This window comes from Eleutherodactylus coqui, chromosome 2, assembly GCF_035609145.1.
Source record: "Eleutherodactylus coqui strain aEleCoq1 chromosome 2, aEleCoq1.hap1, whole genome shotgun sequence".
NCBI lineage: Eukaryota > Metazoa > Chordata > Amphibia > Anura > Eleutherodactylidae > Eleutherodactylus > Eleutherodactylus coqui.
In genome coordinates, this window is record NC_089838.1 from 150,464,777 (window position 1) to 150,486,339 (window position 21,563).

The 21,563-nt window shown below is 40.8% G+C and overlaps 1 protein-coding gene across 1 annotated transcript in view; it reads right to left on the reverse strand.

The window, feature by feature from the left end:
- The window catches only part of LOC136610038 (mitochondrial inner membrane protease subunit 2-like), a 341,138-nt gene that overhangs the window by 92,271 nt on the left and 227,304 nt on the right, over window positions 1-21,563 (reverse strand). The window lies entirely within an intron of this gene.

Here is a 21,563-nt window from a genome sequence, read left to right on the forward strand (position 1 = left end):
TGAGCTAGGGGCTAAAGTATAGTTCTGGTATAACTTCTGCTGGTTTCTGGTGTAAATTATACATAAATGTGTTGGTCTAGGGTGGCCACATCCTCTCCCAACAAGCCACGTTTCCTTTTCAGGAAAGTAGCACAGAATGGCGTATCGATCAAAAAGTCACAATATTTTTGCACAGGTGGAGCTTTCTCCAAGTTTTGTGACTTTTTACGCCAAAAAAAGGATGATACATTTTCCCTAGAAAATCAAACAATGAAAGTCTTTTAAACCAGCATTTCATAATACAGAAAGTCTAATGATGCAGATCCTGTTTTCAGCACAGAATTGCATTATGATGTAGAAAAGAGCAGAATCAGAATGTTGAGCAAAGACAATCAATTATTCAAGAACATTTTGCATTGACAATCTGGTAATCTGGCAGCTATCTGATGCCATTGATGCCAGATTGAAGAATTTTACTATATGTGAATTAGTTTTATTCTATTCTTACGGTTCATATACACACTAACTCTAAGAGTTTCACTGTGTAGAAGTTTCAAATGAAAGATAAAGAAAAAAGAAGGCAGTGGGGTAAAATAAAGAAAGCAGTCGGGACTGATGTAGAACACATGGACAGGAGGAGGCCATATTGGGTTGGCACTGCTATCCTTTTTTCTGAACGATACAATGTACCCTTTCTCTATGTTATTAGGCCCCATTCAGATGGCAGTATGCATCAGTATTTGTAAGCCAAAATAAGGAATAGAACCTACAGAAAAAAATATAATGGAAATTTGCATCTCTTCTGTATTTTGGATCTACTCTATGTTTTGGCTAACAAATACTGATCCAATACTATCATCTGTGTAGGACCTTAACAGAAAGAAAAAAATGCATAGTCATACTGCACATTTCTCTTATAATAAGTGAGTGACCAAGCCCCTTTCTCACCTATTCTAAAATTCGATGTGGTCGCTTGCAGCAACAGGTTATTATATTTTTCTTATATTGCATCTTTGCTCCTGTCCGTACATTCTTATAAGCAAGTCCTGCTTAAAAGATGTGTTATTAATTCCATAGATTAGGTTGTTTGTTAACAAAGCCAACACAACTATAAACGCTATAGACTTTAGATAATATCAACATTTGCCAAGCCTATTCTTTAGGCGTCCCTCACACAGACGTTTTTGTAGAGCGTTTAGCGCTGCTTTTTCAGTGCAGCACTAAGCGCTGTACAAAGCTCCCATTTATTTCAATGGGGCTGCTCACAAAGGCATCAAAATGCTGCGCTTTGACAGCGATGTATGTTCTATCTTTGGCCATTTTCGGCTCTGCATTGCTCATTGAAATGAATGGGCAACGGTTTCAGCACTGCCAAAAAGGTGGCATAACGTGCTGCCTCATTTTCAGCAGTGCTAAACGCTCTGGCTTCACTACCTGAGAGAAAAAAAAATCTATACTCACCTAGCAGGTGCCATTGGGGGTCCTGCAGGTGTCCTCCATAGTTCTAAGTCAGTCTGACAGGCTGTGATTGAATGGCTGTGATTGGTGCATCAAGCGCTGACTGTGATTGGCTGAGCTGGCTGTCACTCAGCCGGCTCAGACAATCAGAGCAATGTCTCTCTGGGAGGCAGGGATTTAAAACCCCGTCACCAGCTTGACAAGAGCCTGGCAGCTGGCCCAGAACTACGAAGAACACGGCGAGGACCCTGACAGCACCTGCTAGGTGAGTATAGATGTTTTATTTTTTTACAGCATCCTTGGCTACGTTTTCAGCTGCCACACATGCCAGCGCTGCTGAAACCAAGCTGAAACAGCAGTAAACGCAGCGTTAAAAAAACTCTGCATTACTGCAAACACCTGTGTGAGGGAGGCCTTAGTCTGAGGTTTCGTTGCAGTTTTCACTTTCTGATGTCCTTGCATGCTTGTTATAGTAAGGGTAATTTTTCACAGGATGATTGTGATGCCCCAATGCTGCTACAATTTAAAAAAAAAGTTTTTCATTGTGCAAAAGTGGTAGCACGTTAAAAAGTGTATAAATTTGGCATCGCCATAATCCTAATGACCTAGGTGTTTACTGTACAATGAACACCGCAAATAATGGTGGGATTTCTGTTTTTATTCCACCCCCTAACACCCCCCCTACAAAATTATAAAAGTTAAACAATACATTACACATACCTCAAAGTGTTGCCATTAAAATATATAACGCAAAAACAAGCCCCCATATGGGTGTATCAAATAATTGAAAATGTTATGGTTTTTGCAACATGACTAGGGCAAGACCAAAAAAATTGTTGGTGGCTGATGGCCCTTGTACATGGGCTGATAGTTGGGTAAACGACTTCACGGGTGCTGCTGTCACTGCTGAGGACGTCCGCACTCATGCAGAGTGTTTACACTAACAGACTTCACCGCTGGACTGCAGGCTGCTCGCTCAGCGCTTCACCTTCTATGTGATGCGCTGAGTGTTTACACTGAACGACAAACCCGCGATCCAGTGATGGTTTTTAAGCTGAGTGAAAGTCAGCGAAAAAATCTGTGAATGAAAAGTGAGCGGTTTTTGTGCATTTACACTGTACGATAATCACTCAAATTCGTTTGTTTGAACGTATTTTGAGCGATAATCGTCCCTTGTAAGTGGCATATATGTCATAAAATAGTCAATAAGGCATTACAATGAGAGGGAAGCAGAGATTTCACTTGCATCTGAGCTCTGATACCTGTGGAGGATCAAAGGTTGTAATGCTCCTCCATCAACAGGCAACACCAGCCCTTGCTATTGTGCTATAAAATTGTAAACTTCACACATAGAGGTTATTAATGTATACATAATAAGTTCCATTGATTTCATAGAATCATAGAATCGTAGGGATTTAAGGGATCTCCAGGGTCACCGGGTCCAACCCCCTGCTCATTGCAGGATCACTAAATAATCCCAGACAGATATTTGTCCAGCCTCAGTTTGAAGACTCCCATTGAAGGAGAACTCCCCACCTCCCGTGGCAACCTGTTCCACTGATTGATCACCCTCACTGTCAAAAAGTTTATTCTAATATTTAATCTCTGTCTCCTCCCTTTGAGTGATTTTTTCCACAAACATAAAAAACTATAACAATGTTTCTTCCATTACAGAGGTAGAATAATCACTGTTGAAGCAGCTCTACAGAGTGAGGATCTCATCAAACAGCTCCACATATCTCAGTTAAGTGTCGCCTTAGAGAAAGTGACTATTAGGGTTAAAAGGGTTGTCCCGCGCCAAAACGGGTTTTTTTTTTTTTCAATAGCCCCCCCGTTCGGCGCGAGACAAACCCGATGCAGGGATAAAAAAAAACAAACGGGTAGTACTTACCCAAATCCCCGCGCTCCGGTGACTTCTTACTTACCTTGTGAAGATGGCCGCCGGGATCTTCACCCTCGGTGGAATCGGCACACGTGACGGGGCGGAGCTACGAGGAACCGCTCTCTGGCACGAGCGGCCCCATTCAGAAGACAGAAGACAGGACTGCGCAAGCGTGTCTAATCGGGCGATTAGACGCTGAAGATTAGACGACACCATGGAGACGGGGACGCCAGCAACGGAACAGGTAAGTGAATAACTTCTGTATGGCTCATAATTAATGCACAATGTACATTACAAAGTGCATTAATATGGCCATACAGAAGTGTATAACCCCACTTGCTTTCGCGGGACAACCCCTTTAACTGCAGTCATGCATCAGATTTTCCAATAAGTCCATGAGCTTGCTTCGACACCCGTATAAAATCAAAAACATGTGTCTAAATTTAAATTGGAGAACTGTGAATATGGAAATTCATTCTAGCTACCAGATAAAGGTGCTCCCACTACATAGCCAATTACCACATTGAATATTTGAAGATTATTCCATATTATCATTCTTCTTTTGTTGTAATTCATTAGTTATATAATACTTTGGGAACTGCACTTAAACCTGTAGACAGTTTGTCTAATTCATAACAATACATTGAGACCCTTTTCTTTCCATGGATGCTTAAATTATGTCAGCTAACAATACACACGGTGCAACAGTGCAAGTTACATTCACATTACACAACATTCAAAAATCCTTTTGTGAATACGTCTCTATTACCAATTCAATCAGGCAAGAAGAATGAAAGTCATATTATTTCTTCTAGATAATGCAACCTCAATGCTTTCAGTGGCTGTACGGATTAAAGGTACATAATGCTTTGAATAACTGCTGAATTATCAGTTTATTTGGAAGATCAACCAAAATGTTAAGCATATCCAGAAGAAGTGCATGTCAGAAAAAGGTACAGCGAATGTATGGGAATAATCATAATAATAATGAAGGTGGGATTATCCTCTGATAGCTCAAGGAAGTTTTATAATATATGAAAATGCATTGTTAAGAGAGATGAAAAATAACCTGCTAAATGCTAAATGAAGCCTTTTGTATGAAAATGTGGTTCAACTTGACAGCTGAGGAACTGCATATATTTCCTTTTATGCTAATAGCAAAATTGACATTCATTTGCAGTACAATTGTTGCTAGGGTAAAAAGACTGCTATATGGGTTTCTATTTTTAACAGAGTTTCTCAATTGTTGGATGGTATTATTTCATAGTGGTCTATTCTTTTAGTGAAAAATATGTAACTGAAAATGCCCGTAAACCACTTTAGAGATATGTAGTCTGTCAAAATGTGCATCTACTTAAGAGAGTAAAAACTTGCAGGAACATGTATATCATACCCAATACAGGTAAGGCTGGGCTCACACGAACGAAGCGAAAGACCTGCAAGTGATCGCGGAAATGAATTGCGAATGGTCGCGTATGTGTGTGGTTTTTCCCCACGGGTGTACGTGTATGAACAGCATATCGTCCGCGCGGAAGAAAGCTCACAAGCAGGGGATGACATCAGAACATTGCACAGTCGAACGCCGAGGCGATATTCTATTTTTTCTCTCTCTCCCTCCTCTCTTTCCAAAATTCTGGATTTTGCATGTGGTGTCCTAACTACTTGCAAGCGAATCTGCGTCCATGCGCAATGTTAATTGCGTATGCACTGTGGACCGTGTGCATCCATAGAGATCAATTGAGCCCATATGTGCGGTATATGCGCTAAAATAGAGCATGCTGCAATTTTCCTTCCACTTGCAGAAATCGCAATTCTTATCCGCACGTCTGAGCGAAATTGCAAAAGTCCAAGTTTTTCAATGCCTGCGTATTGCCATGTATCATCCTCGCAGACGGCGATCACGGAATCCGCAATTAAAATCCGGTTGTGTGATACCGGCTTTAATGCTCATATGATGTAGTCATGTTGAATATATAAAGTGATCGACAATATTTATTTGTATACATAATTGATTAGCATTACAGCTCTACACAGTAACAGTGCAGTTACCTCCAGTGATCACAGGTGATATTGTCTTTATATTCGTTTTTGTTCTGTCTGGATTTAGACCGCCACTGAGATTTCTTCAAGCCACAACTTTTTTCTGCATATTCTCCCCATCTTTCTGCCACAACCCCTAATGTATTTTTCAGTGCCCGGTATAAGCAATAATGTGCCCGCTGTGGCCCCACAATGTGAAAGTGCCCCCACTGTGGCTCCACAATGTAATAGTGCACTCGCTGTGGCCCTACAATGTAAAAGTGTCCCTGCTATGGCCCCACAATGTAACATTGAGGCTCCTTCAGTGGCCTCAATTATTAATATAACCCTCTATAAGGCCCTAATTAGTAACTATAACCCCTCTGTGGCCACCTTAAATTAATATTGGACTTCTACCTCTGCGGCCAGAATTAATAGTAGGACCCCTCTGTGGCCGTGGAACTGTGGCCACTGGTAAGCTTTACAGCATCTTGCTTGCATCAAATGTCTCTGTTAGTGCTTAACACAAATGCACCCATCAGTGCCTGCAAAACATATCTCTATTTGCCTGCTACAGGGTTTAGTGCAATAAGCACTCACAGGGACTCCCAATGAGCTATCTTTCACAGCATAATCTCATTCCTCTTCCCTCCAGCTCCCTCACTCACAGTAAGCGATGGAGCCAAGGGGAAGATGCTCTAAGTTACACTTTGCATTACAGAGCATCGGAAGTCCATGTGAGTTTGTATGTAAGATGCTGTTAGGCTTATACCGTTGAGGAGAGGGCAGCATCAGAGAAGCCCCGCCCCCTCTGCCAGAAAGAGCAGTGGCAGGGAGCGGAGCAATGTAGAGAGGTGCACAGTGCCATTTTGTCATAGCTTCAGAGATGCTTTGGGAGGAAGATCCACCCCCTAATGCATCAATGCTGTGAAGAGCAGTCCCCAGAATAGGGAAATTAAGGTTTATCCTGCCCACCTGCCCTTGTGCGGCAGAATATTTTGGCACCAGATGCGCACTATAAAGTATATAGGAGCTGTATCACAGCTCCATTGGGAGCAGAGCAGCAGCCTACAGAGACAGCAGTGCAGTGGGCTTGTTTTAAGGTGTCAGGGGCCTACTTGATTGAGTTGGGGAACGGCCAGGGAGCTGAGTGACTGGTCTCAAGAGGTCCCTGACGACCTGGGGAGGGCAAAGAGAGGACTAGCTTGACCCCTAGGGTGAAACTCCCCACTGCATATGAGAGGAGAGGGAGTCTCCTTTCCTATGGTGCTGGACACTGTGACAACAGTACAAAAGAACAGAGAGAAGTGGAAGCAAGTGTCCGGAGGCAAATTTTATAAGCATTAGTGGACTACAACTCCCGCTGCTGCTTAAGATTAAATCCCTGGCCAGAGTGCGGGTGATGGACTTATGGGTTTTGTGAGTTATGGCGCCAGCAGTTTATGCAAGGTCTCGTGGGGGAAAAATGATGGGTTCATTGCTGGGTGATAGTTGCATTAAGGTGTAATGCATGTGATGTAAATTGTTTATACTGCTGAGTAATGTATATGTTGCAAGTGTCTATGGCAGTAAGGAACATGGCATAGATTTTCAGTAATGTACATAGGAATTGAACCGTCTTTAATGTGTGATAACCTCTGGATATTTAACTGATGTCTTTTGATGTGTTAAGCCTTCTGTGAAGAGAACGCTGTTCCTACAGAACATTTGAGGTCGAGGCCTACGGCCAAGTATGATGATGTATGTAATGGTTATAACTCCAAAGAAAAAGGGCCGCAAGCGGGTGACAACTGTAGTGGGGAAAGACCATACAAACAATATTACATCAATGGTGGTTGCACAAATAATCCGAAGCATGTATTTAACAAGATAATAAAAAATAGCCACTCATATACATAAATACTTGCTCAGAGTGCAGGATTCTGGTCAAAACATAGTATATCAGAACAATTGCTAGGGAGGCGCCACCAGAACAAGAAGCGAAGCTGGGGTTTCCCTAAATCGCCATTTACCCCTGACAAAGCCAGGCATCTGCTCATCTGCTAGCAATACGCATAGGGTGGGTGCGTTGACTACATGTAGCCTTTATCCTTCTTCACTTCTTATTCTGGTGACTAGAGTTGAGCGAACGTACTCTGTCGAGCTTGATGCTCATTCGAGTATTAGCATACTCAATGGTGCTCGTTACCCGGCGGCCCACATACAAAAATGCTTGAGTCTCCCATTGTAGTCAATGGGGTTCGTTACTCGAGTAGAGCTCTCGAATTTTACGAAAAGCTCGACTCGAATAACAAGAACCCGAGCATTGGGGTGCTCGCTTATCTCTACTGGTGATCCCTTCTTAGCAATTGTTCTGCTATACTTCTCTTTAAACTGAGTCTTGCACTCTGAGCCAGTATTTATGTATATGAGTGGTTAATTGCTATAATTATTATATTGTCACATACATGCTTTGGATTGCTTGTGCAGCCACCATTGATGTATTATTTTTTGTATGGTCTTTCCCCACGACAGTAGTCACCTGTCTTTTTGTGTCTTTTGAAATTTATACTTTTTTGGTATTCATTTCAATAAAATTTTTCATATCATATTCAAATCCCCGCCTCCTTAAAGCACTGCCTCTGATTGGCTAAGCACTGTGACCAATCAAAGGCAGCGCTCAGCTCTCATTCAATGAATGATTGGTCACAGCGCTTAGCCAATCGGGGGCAGCGCTTTCAGGAGGCATAGATTTTTCAATCCCAGCACAGAAGACGACTGCCAGGGACCACGGAGAAGAGACGGACAGCGATTTTAGGTGAGTTTTTTTTTTCTGCAGCTAGGGGTGATTTTTGGGGTAGGGCTTACATTTCAAGCCCCCGCCCCCACCCCCTCCCCCTGTATATGTCAGTGAGGGATGCTGAGGGATGAAAAAGTGTATTTTGAGTTGCAGCAGAGAAATAAAGTACTGTTTCTTTAAGATAGAGAGTTGATGCCAAGTTATTGTGCAATGTTGAAAGTCCAAAAACACTCCTATGGTGTGTAATAGTGTTTATTATGCAACTGTTAAGTAAAAAGGTTAGTTTGGGAAAAAATGTGTCGCCTTTGCCTCCGTCTGTCACTTGCTGAGCCATCCTGGACCTGCGTCACACCACTTGAGACATGTATGAGATCCATCTTTTACTGTAACAATGATATGGCTTATGGATTCTGTAAAGTCGTTACTGCTTGGCAAATTAGTAATATTAGTTCATTTACACTGTGCATTTACACTAATTATGTGTGTATTTATACTATAAATTATTGAGCTACTTCTAAAAATTGTATATTCTGCTGAAATGTGCTGCATAGAATGGTCATATCTATTTTCTGGATCAATGTTTTTTTGCAGGTTTTCTCAGTTGTTGGCTTACTCCTGGCTATGTGAAATAAATACATGGTTTCAGATAGCTGCAGACTTGATTACATTGGCAGAAATAAAATTCCCACATAAAGTAATTCAAAATGAAAGCTGGAAAACAAAGAGATCTGACTTTTTTGTATAATTATTTGAAAGCTTTAAGGTTTGATGCTCGAGGCAGAAATACCCTGTTGTTGTTATATATGAAAACAAATGGTGTAAATACATTTTTAATAAATTCGTTCTTCACCCACACTGTTAAGTGCACAAAATCCTTTGTTGAAAGTTTTGTATAAAGATCATGTTTCTCCTTAAAAGACATTTAGGGTATGTTTATACATGCTGCTAGTGGCACAGCAGAAACTAAAGCTCTACTGCAAAAAAACAATGATGCAAAAGTTAATACAAGTTGTTTTTTTTTTACAAGTTTTTGCTATAGTTTTTGTTACATTCACCGTCGCAACATTTTTAAAGAAAAAGTTTATTTAATGCCTAACTTTTATCACATCTAGCAGGTGGTCTTACTTGTCTAAATGTTTTAGTTACTTAACTTTTAGGGAGCGTCCACACAGCGTTATTGCACATTATTGTTCCATAAGACCTGTATAAAGGGTCAGACATTGATTTGCAGGAATGCTGCCATCCAATAAGTTGGGCTGCAGAGGCATTGTTCCATCTTCCTTATTTGCATATCTTACTTCCCACAGGAGCATGCATGGCATTATAAGTCTCCTCACTCATCTTCTATGTGCTCACTTAAGGAGTGACAATACTCCTCCCGCCTGTAGATGCTGTGTGACTCCATGTGGAGCGTTCAGTGACAGCTACTGAAAACAGTGCTGTGATGGAATCCCTGAATGGAAACAAGTGAGGAGACTCAAAAGGCCGTTCATGCTCCTCTGGGTAATATGCAAATAAGGGAGATGGAATAATACCTCCACAATACCCAGTCATTGTTAAAAGGATTGTATAAAAGAGCCTAACTTTGGCTTAAAGGAATGCTGCCCTCCAGTAGGTGGCACTGTGGAGGTATTATTCCATCTCCTTTATGTTCAGCATTAGAAAGACAGAGTCTGCTTTTTTGGAACCCGCTCCACATTTATCTGTTGCAGCCTAGTCCATTTCAAGTGAATGGGTTTGCCCTGAAGTATCAGATACAAACCATGGACCAGCTTGAAGATATATGAAAATAGGAAATCCAGCAACATAAATATAAAAAAAAATCAAGAGACCACTTACAAGTTTAGTGGTTTCTGGATATCTTGTTTATATCTCTGTTTTACTAAAGAAAAACCTTTAAGTTTTATCCGGAGAGGGTGCTGGATTTCTTATCTTCATATACTTTCATAGTTGCACCTATTGTATTTGCAGCAATCTGTTCCCCACACCATTCAGTTGGGATTGTGAGTTTAAACTTAGAAGTTATAGTGAGCTGAAACCTGATGTAGGGTTTGTTAAGTTTCAATGAGCAAGCGTGACCATGTTACTGAAGAAAAAAAAACAGACCATTACTTTGCAGTAGTGGTTAGTCCCTTTATATAGATTTCCCCACTTTATTTGTAGATTATTACATATTTAAATGGTCTGCCTCTGGGTTGGCCACTTTTGGGTAGAATGTGTGTCCACTGACCACCATCCCAACAAACAAGGTGACCAGTAGTGACCATGTGTAAGTGGTTAATGAATGAAGAATAGCTGATGGCAATTCTCTCCATCCAAGTCTACGGAAGTTATAGAAACTGCTAAATTGTCACCTCTTTATCCATTCCTCTCCTGGATGCAGTCATAACCAACCACATTGCCTAGTTGGATGCTGGCTTAAGGATCCATATTCTCCCTAAAGGTGGGGATTCCGAAGGTGACCATAAAGATATGCCATAAGTGGCAATTAATATGGGACACCTCTTTGACAGGAACAAGTCATGGCCTCATATCTTAACAGTGTTACATGCCGTTCAGCAATGAGTCACTTTTGTGCTGGTTAATTCTGATCAACTGTAGTTATGGCTGCAATGTTATTGCAATTACAGTAATTGCTGAAGACTAAAAATACATGAAAATGCCTTAAACTAATTTTAAACATTTTAAATTACTGCCTGTTATTAAATAAATGCAGCTTTTCTGGGGTCCACATGAGGCAGATTAAATATTGGTGGATTAAAAAAAAATTATAATCATTTAACCTCTGTTATGGCTCATGTCCATGGGCGTTTTTGCACTACGTATTACACGTGCGTAGCATGCACGCGTAATACACAGTGAATGGAGTCAATGGACTTTCATTGATCCATGCACATTGGTGTCTAGACACTGCACATCGATACAAAAGAGAATTAAATCGCTGCATGCTGTATTTCTCTGCGTACCATGCAGTGTGAGCCCTATATATTTGTATAGGCTGCGTATGATACACTGTCCATACGCAATACAGTGCACATGAGCAGTGTTTTCATACACATCCCCACTCTGAAACAGAGTGGCGAAGTTAAAGGGAAAAAAAGTCACTTTGTACATGTGATACGCGGGCATACGCAGCCATACGTAGTTTTTTGTCGGTAGAGCATATGTCTGCAAGACGGATAAAACGCTGTGGGTAGACTCGCAGCATTTAAGCATACTCCCATGGGTTCAAACTACCCATTTAGAATGGAGTAGCCAGACAGACACTAGTGAGTGACATCACCAGTCATGGTCACCCACTCATGTCCAATTACAGGCGTCAGCAGTATGGAGAAGCATCTTTGACTACTGAATTCCTCATATTGCTTCTGCGAGTAATTGGAATGAAGGCAACATCCATCCCTTTGACTACCAAGAAGATCACATTAATAGCCACTAGCTTAATCCTATTCTAGAAGGTCAGCCCTCACATCATCTATAAAGTGCCCGTCCCAGCGAACAATTTCTGTAAATGAACTGTATCACCTATATTTTTTACTAATTAAAACAAGCTACTTAAACATTGTTTTCTATTATGGCTGCATTATTAATGCAATTACAGTAATTTAATTGTATGCATTTTACAGACATTCAACGTTGTTATCTACTGAAACTGAATACAAGGTGACTGAAATGGATTTGGTCAAATTGCATGCAATTAGCACAGATCAGGGCTAGACTGCGACTAAAAAGCAGCCCTGGTACATAAATCCTACCACTCCACACACAATGCCACCCCACCACAAATACGGAATGTGGAACAATACCTCTGCAGCGCCACCTATTGGAAGGCAGTAATCCTTCAAATCAATGTTAGACTCTTTATAATGGATGCATATTACCCAAAAGAGCATGAACGGCTTTATAAGTCTCCTCACTCACTCACCTTCTAGGTGCTCCGCTAAAGAGAAAAGAGCGTTCTTGGCCCCTACCACATATACGTGTATCACAAGACAAATAGTAGCATGTAGAGATGAGTGAGCACGCTCATCTCAAGTAACTGCCTTCTCCTCTGAGCGTGCTCGGGGGACAGCGGGGGGTGGCGGGGGAGAGCGGAGGGGAGCGGGGGGGGAGAGTGAGAGAGATCTCTCTCCCCCCCCCCTGCTTCCCGCTGCTCACCCCCGCCACCCCCCGCTGTCCCCCGAGCACGCTCAGAGGAGAAGGCAGTTAGTCGAGATGAGCGAGGCTCGCTCGAGCAACTGACCTTACTGAGCGTGCTCGCTCATCTCTAGTGGCGTGCAATGCACACTGTGGTGGATTTAGCTTTATTTGGTCAAACACTTTACAATCCCTAAATATATGCAGCACATCAACAGAGAAGGGAAATAAGATTATGTACACACATCACTGAGTAAATCTTCACCAAAACCCACATACAAATTTTGATGCAGATTTTGACTACTGAAGTCACTGATTGCAGTGCAAAAAAAGAATTCTGCAGTGAAAAACCGCAGTATTCCCACAAGAAATAGAGCTTGCTGCGGGTTTGAAAATTAGCAGCATGACTCTTTTAAGCTGTGAATTTTTTCTGCTGTAAGTGAATGGGGTTTATTAAAACCCCATTCACTTACATTGTACTGTACACCACTGCAGAATTCTGGCTTGCATTTTATACCAGAAATCCCACAGGAATTCTGCTGTGTGTGAACTCTATTGGCTTTGGACAATAATTACAGACGCATTTCTGTGTTTATGATATAGACGTGTGTCTCGGCCGACTGCAGGGTTTACTGACTCGAAATCGGTGAGTCATAGACGCTTATAATGCTTTAAGTTCAGGCTGGTAAACCCTGCAATTGGTCAGGAAACACATCTAAAAGAGGCACTATTCAACTCAGAAGTCCACTAACCAATGCTAGCAGGCTGATTAGTGGACTGCAGCAGCTCACTAAATAGCCCTGGTCTAATCACAGTGATAGGCATTGGTCCAAATCTATATTATTCACTAGCAGAATGTCTATCTAGGACTCTTATGGACCTCACAACTGATAGCCTGAACTTTGAACACTCTACCTGCGGGCAGGTGGTGGCTCAGGTCCTTATGGAATTAGCTGTTGAAAAAAGGAGAGTCCAGAATAGAGGAACTGGGGGACTGCACTGCCACCCAGGGAAGGGGGCAGCCAATGGCAAGTCCAACTCTGATTATGCAGGCGTTTCTGCAGTCCGAAAGCAGAGGAAAGGTGTAGGTTTCTATTGGTGTGGGACTTGTTAGGAGGCAGAGCTAACATGCATACACAGGCAGCGCTACCTACACCTGCGGGGAATCCGACAGTCAACAGCAGATGCTCTCCATCAATGCAGCAGGTGAACAAATGTGAGCTGGAAGTAGCGGATGGCCATGGATCAGCAGGCAGGCCAATCAACTTAATCATAGTGTAGTGCAGTCCTGGATGGGTCTGCCTGGTCGGGTAGATTTCCAATCTGGACCTGGCACAGCTATAGGGTCATTGCTATTTTTCCTAAGAATTTTATTTTGAAAAATGATTACAATATCAAGTAAATACATACATTTATAGCAGATGCAGGATCAAGAGCTAAGCTTTGTCAGTCGCATGTATCTTGCCAAACTGCCTCAACAGCTTCTTTTACACTGAGACCTCATGTCCACGTGTGAGTCAGATTCACATGCAGGAGCCCGCAGAGGTATCCGACCCTGCCTGTGGCCGAGAACCATGCTTAGCTGTCTGGACCTTCACTGCAGACGTGTACGGAAGCGCCAGCCAGTGCACCGCCGCACATGCGCAGTAGAGGTTGTTTTTTTTTTTTTAATATCCTGCTTTTCTGTGGAATCCAGATCCCATCCGCAATTCAATTACAGATGGGTCACGGGTTGGACAGCTTCCATTGACTTAAATGGAAGCCGTCCATGCGGGCGATGCAACAAAATGGAGCATGCTGCGATTTGTCTTGTGGACCAGAAGGTCCGCAAAACAAATACGCATGCTTTAATTAAGGTGCGGATGCACCTGTCTCCCTATGGGCAGCTCGAATTGTGGATTGTCCGTGTGGGTGACCCCAAAAATTCAAATTTGCCCGTGGACATTGGGCCTTAGAGTTGGATTAAATTTGCAAATGCGTGAATACGTGTTCAGAATAACTTTCTTGGTCTGGCTTCTAATAGTCAGCACTTTCCGATTACCCTCAAAATAACAACAAGGCGAATAATCTTTCAATGACATAGCCTTTTTGAAATGTCAATTGCCATTTTCACAATGGTGTGTCTCGCTACTTGTTGATTGAGAAGTACAGGACAGGCCACAAATAAGTAGCCTGGTACTATATGGTTATGAAAGCTGTCTAAAATAAAATCTGTCGTTGTTTATAGCAACCAATCACAGCACAGCTTTCATTTTACCTCAACAGTCTAAGAAATGAAAGCTGCATTGTAATTGGTTCTATGGGCAACAAAGACAGATTTCTTTTTAGACAGCTCTCATTAGGGATCCTTCACATGGGCATATCTGCATGTGCATTTGCACATGTAAAATATGCATGCGTAATACGCTGAGAATAGAACTCATTGATTTCAATGTGTTCGTTCATATTTTGTGTGCATATTTTGGTTCCTAAAAAAATAACACGCTCTACTTTTCTGTGCATTTGCACACCAAAGGTCCCCATAGATCTCAATGAGGGTATGCAAATGCACGCGCAATATACAAGGAGATGTGTAATATGCTGCATAATTCTGCAGAAAAAAGAACACACCTGTAAGTAATTAGTTATTTCAAGTGGTGCGTCTTGCTTGCCGCGTGTAAATGTGGGAAAAAAGTACAGTAAAATACGCCAATATGCACACAAAAAAAGCAACATTCATTCCACAAAAGGGGCGCGCAAATGCACATATGCCTGTTTGAAGGAGCCCTAAGAGTATGGTGCTGAGCTACTTTTCCATGGTCCACCCTGTACATTTAACGTTTGTTAAATGGACTTTTTTAAAATATTTTTTGCTCTTGTATCAATATACCATGTACAATAATAAACAAACTGTTGTTTATCATAGAATAGCAGGGTTAGAAGAGACCTTAGGGTCATCTGGTCCAACCCCCTGCTCAATGCAGGATCACTAAATCATCCCAGACAGATACCTGTCCAGCCTCTGTTTGAAGACTTCCATTGAAGGCGAACTCACCACCTACCATGGTAACCTGTTCCACTCATTGATCACCCTTACTGTCAGAAAGTTTTTTTCTAATATCTCATTTGTGTCTCCTCCCTTTCAGTTTCATCCCATTGCTCCTAGTCTTTCCTTGTGCAAATGAGAATAGGGGTGATCCCTCTGCCCTATGACAGCCCTTCAGGTATTTGTAGACCGCTATTAAGTCTCCTCTCAGCCTTCTTTTTTGCAAGCTAAACATTCCCAAATCATTTAACTGTTCCTCATAGAAAATGGTTTGCAGACTGCTCACCATCCTGGTAGCTCTTCTCTCAACTTGCTCCAGTTTGTCGATGTCATTTTTAAATCGGGGTGCCCGTAACTGGACACAGAATTCCAGATAAGGCATGACTAAGGAAAAGTAGAGGGGGATAATTACCTCATATAATCTAGACTCTATGCTTCTCCTAATACATCCCAGAATTGGGTTTGCCTTCTTTTGCTGCTGCATCACACTGTTGACTCATGTTTATGACAAACACTAAATGGCAAATGTATTTATAACTCGCATTAGCGTTCAGTACTATATTTTACTGCGGATGCATCCTCACTCGATAGCAAAACACTACTTAATGCAGTTCTTTATTGTATATGCTGTATAGTATTGTAATTCTTATGTTCACTTAACACACAACTAAAACTACTACTTACTGAAATATTTCCTTCATCTGGTATAGAATGAAGAAACACATGTCAGATGGGTTAAAGTGTGAGATCCAATGTTGAGAGTAAAATAGACACATTTTTAGCATTCTAGGCAGGATCTAAAAAATGCATTTCTTTTGGAACATATGGCAAGTACAAGCCTTGTAGTAAAACCGTGACTAATATATTTTCAGCAGTACAAGGGTGAAATCAAGTAGGCTGAATTTGAAATAGAACTGGATATTTACCACAGATAAATTTTATATTCTGAGCAGAGACAGCAAATTGCATGAGCAAGCTAAAGTTAATACGGATATGTAATGGATCAAGTTAACAACTTGAAGATCAATGTGCTGAAAATATTAATTAATGGGGCTTTAAACTATAAATACATGAACACATATTCTGTGCATAAATTATAGAAATTATGCAGTAGAGACATGTCAGGGGATAACTATTTACTTGGTACAATTGAACAATATCATTCAATCGAGTAGATTGTGAATAATTTCACTAATGAGAAATGATCACTCTGTCATATTCAGTGTGATACAGATGTTTACCCTATTTACAAAAAACATTTATTGTTGTTTGGTCTTTTTTAAGTCAATTGCTCCAAGAATCTATGTGTAAATGGGCCTCATACCGATCTATTCTTACATTTCTGCATCAATCTATCCATCATTTTGTATACTGTGTTTGTTCAGCATAATGAAAATAGAAGAGGAATTTGATGTGATCTTGAACTAAGGATTTGTCATAACAACGTTTACAAAATGTAACTTACATGAGCACGTACGTACCCTAAGGAATCTTACAGATGAGCATAATTTTGATGCAACAGCTCTGCAACTTGTTAAAGTATGTATCCAGTGGAGAAGAGCTGCTCATTCTTTATAGAGGGTCATTAATTAGATGCAATTGCACACCCTAGTTAAATTTTGATAAAACAACTCAAGGATCTTTTAATATAAAGAGATGCAGTCTTGGAGACAGATTTCATTTAACTGAGGATTTCTGATTAATTTGACTATTGTTAATAAAAATCTCAATAACTTCAATATAGTTTTAATGGCTGCAATTAGCAGCAAAATGGACCAAATACTCTACTGAGTTCTATGCACACAACATATGAAACTACCCTAATAGCTTTAAACATGACTAATGTTAATTTTTAAATATTTGAAATTACTGCCTGCTATTGAATAAATAGAGTCTTTCTGGGTCTACATGAGTTGGATTAAATATGGTTGGACTTAAAAAAAATATATAATCATTTAGCTTCTGTTAGGCTGCATTCCCACGAACGTATATCGGCTCGGTTTTCACGCCGAGCCGATATACGTCGTCCCCATCTGCAGGGGTGGGGGAGGATGGAAGAGCCAGGAGCAGGAACTGAGCTCCCGCCCCCTCTCTGCCTCCTTTCCGCCCCTCTGCACTATTTGCAATGGGGAGAGGCGGAACGGGGGTGGGGCTAATTCTCAGAACTTAGCCCTGCCCCGTCCCGCCTCCTTTCATTGCAAATAGTGCAGAGGGGTGGAGAGAAGGCAGAGAGGGGGCGGGAGCTCAGTTCCTGCTCCCCCCCCCCTGCAGATGAGGGCGACGTATATCGGCTCGGCGTGAAAACCGAGCCGATATACGTTTGTGGGAATGCAGCCTTAGACTGCAGCTACCTATTTAAAATGGAGTAGTCAGACAGACACTAGTGAGTGACATCACCAGTCATGGACCCACTTATGTCTAATTACAGGGGTCAGCAGTATGGAGGAGCATCTTTGACTTCTGCATTCCCCATATTACTTCTGTTGAAAATTGGAATTCTAAACATCAAGGCAACATTCCTCACTTTGACATGTAAATCCAAAATGCCAGCTCACGACATGGACACAACCGCTGGGTGCATGGACAGGTGCAGACATACCTCACGGCATTAGAAGACAAAAATCTCCGGCACTTTCATCGATACCAGGATAAAAAAACAGCATTTATTTTGACATCATGGATGAAAACATCTTCCAAAATTATTTTTCTTTTTGCGCTTAGATGTTTTGAACAGAGTTCTTATTCATAGCATATGCATATGAATAAGAACTCTGTTCAAAACATGTAAGCAGAAAAAGAAAACATTTTTTGGAAGAGGTTTTCATCCATGATGTCAAAATAAATACTGTTTTTGATCCTGGTATCCACGGAAGTGCCGGACGTTTTTTTTAAACATCACTTTGACTACCAAGATCACATTAACAGCCACTATCTTGATCCTATTGAAGAACGTCAGCCCACACATCATATATAAAGTGACTCTTCCACTTAACAGTTTCTGTAAGTGAAATGTATCAACTATATTTTTTACTAATTAAAACAAGATATTGAAACACATTACTTTCTTCAAATTTATTTTCTAATTGCAGAATGTTTTTAATTTATTTTATGTATATGATTGTGGGGATAGCCATCTTGCCATCACAGCTGCTTCTCTGATCTGTGAACAGCAGTTCAGAGATAAACTTTGCAGCATCTTTACAATGGCCACTGGGAAATTGGTGTGTGATCATGACTCTGAGCTTAACTGAGGAATATTTTAAAGTTGCTCTATGACTTGTGTAAAATACATTGGGCAGGAAGGAGGGAGATGAGGTGAGCTGCTGTTGGAGGTTATGCAGCTTTATAATAGAGGAGGGCCAGAGAGTTTAAAAGATCACCAATTCTTTACAATAACTATATTGGAATGAAGCTGTAACTAAATTTTAATTAGTACGTTACTTCATATATATGTGTCATCATGATAGACTTATAGAAACCAACTTACTGATGAGACTAGTTCTGATTTTCTGTTCACTGGTTTGGGACCATAAAACATAACCTTTAATAATATAATTAAAATTAGAACAAGACTTACAAACACACAAAGTGCATAAAAATAAAGAATATGTGGAATATACGATACTTCTCACTTATTCACATGAGCAAACAAATCACTTTGTATGTGGACTTATTTTTTCATCCATTAAGCAAGATTTGTCCAATTTATTCTCGTGAGCAATATGTTTAGCTTGTATTTTATATCCACTAACAAAAATTGTCAGGTTATATCGGGTGCCACTCTAGGTTGTCAGGGATCAGAGAAATCATAGATGATTGATCTTATACCTCCCTGAGGAAAAAGGGAGTTTTATTGATGAATGATGATTATTCTAACAGAGAAATTCTGTTGAGGTGGTAATTGGCTCTTGGCCGACGCATTTTGCTCCAGAAAAGAGCTCTTCAGGAACCCAAATATGTCTCTATGAATAGAGCGTAAATAATTTCATAGCTTCACAATTATCTGAATCCTATATGTTCTGAACCAATGTGAGGTAGTGAGACATAATGATATAAGAGGTAAAATTCTAATCAGATAACACTAGAGATGAGCGAGCGTACTCGGTAAGGACAGATACTCGAGCGAGTATCGTCCTTATCAAGTACCTGCCTGCTAGCCCACAAAGATTCGGGTGCTGGCGGGGGAAAGTGGAGGGGAATGGGAGGGAGATCTCTCTCTTCCCCCCGTTCCCTCCTGCTCACTCTTGCAACACAGCGCTGACCCACGCCGGCACCCGAATCTTTGCAGGCGAGCAGGCAGGTGCTCGGTAAGGACGATACTCGCTTCAGTATCTGTCCTTACCGAGTACGCTCGCTCATCTCTAGATAATACCTTAGTTCGTTCCCCAATAAAAATATGTTACATGTAGAAGAACTGATTATAGTATCACTTCACTTTGGTCAGCTAGATTCCACTAGTTTTCTACTCACTGTTGCATTTGCCCTTACAGATAAGGGCAGCTTGGTTTCCTATCTGTCATTAAGCTGCTAAACCATACCTCCATTATTATACTAACTGGAGGTGCCTACTTTGATATTTCCCTCATTGACAGACTCCTCATTTCCTTTTGCTGTCTAATAAAGTTTTTCTATTTTCCCTTATCTATTGTTATTATTTCTTAAATCGTTTTCACAGTTTCTCCTATAATAGCCATCAATGTGGCTGATCCTTGTGTAATTTCTGAGATCATTAGCAACTAAAAATATATAGAAATAAACAGAGAGAAGGAGAGGAGAGAAAGACAAACAGCCTTGGTGGTAGACTGCTGGTATCAATCAGCCTGCTCAAAAGTGTTCTTATATAGGAGTCCTTGTCACCGCCCCTACAGGGATGTGTGTCTAAATGTCCCAATCGGCACAGCAATACCAAGAAGGTATATGGTGTAGAACACCTAGGCAACCTACAGAAGGTATCTCAAATAGTCATCAGATGCCGTCCAATCACCACTCCAGTTCCATCCCGATCGGGTATGCATATGCTCCTCCATGGTGTGATATACACGATAGCACCATCTAATCTCCTGTCCTGTATAGCGATCAGAAGAAACACACTTGTTTTAGTTTCCACGGCTACGAACCGCCCCATAGTGAAAAGGTTCTGAAAAAATTTGGAGTATTCTTGCCTCTGTAAAAAATGGTTCTCATTTTTCATTGCATTCCCCATGATGGCACCACCCAGAGATGTGCCAGATGAGATAACTAGGGGAGAAAAATGGTCTGAAAGACTTTTGCATCTGAGGGCCTAATCATTGAAAGATTGTAAGGTTAAACAATACTGTTTACAACTGCTTATGGAACAGACCACGCAACAAGTCTGTATATTTCAGCTAGGGATGCTCCTGCTTTCTCTGCCTATGATGAGGCTGTAGCCCAAGTGGAATGAACTTTTATATCAGATGAAACTTGGACACCTTCAGCATTATTAAACTTAATAATGGTGTATTTTAAACAAAATTAGATAAGGATATTTGAGTCCTTTTTTCAATAAGAAAATATGTTTCCCTACAACTCTTGATGTCAGCCAGTAAAACTCGTTTTCCTTCTTTGTTTTAGGGCTTATGCAAAAAGAAGAAAAGATATTCGATTGGTTTCTATGAAAGTCAATCACCACCTGTGATTATGAGTGATATCAAAAAGGCACTAACTAAGGGCATCTGAACATTAGCATTCTGAGTTTGAGGACTTCCTTTAGGCTTCACAGAAAATCTAAAATTATTTGTAGGACTGTGTTACAGGTTTTAATTTATCAAGTGTATTATTTCTGTACTTGCAGTAGAAACGTTACCAAATTTAAGATATGTAGCAGAGGTAACTCGTTTTCTGCTTTCCTGAAAGTACCCAGTCAGTTTCAGATAAAGGCCTTTGGATCTCAGGAGTGGCCTTTGAGGCTTCAGGAAAAAAGGATAACCAGTCTAGACCTTGATAGTAAAGTGACCCTTCTAATTGAAAGTAAAGTCAACTAGCTTTTAATATTCTGTGAATTTGGTTCTCTATAACCTTTACTCTACTTTCTGGTTGAATTCTGGTTTGCTGGAATTAGGCAACATTTCTAGGAAATTGCAGCTGAGGATGGGTCAAATGAGGCTCTTACTGAAAATAGCAAGCATCTGTCTGTTTCTTTAAGATATAACCCAGCTAACTAACTTTTTGATCTACCTAAATCATAATGATTTCTCTGATTTCATAGGATATTCTGTATGGGATCTCCCATGGCTAGATATTTTAGAAGGGTAATCCAATTTCCT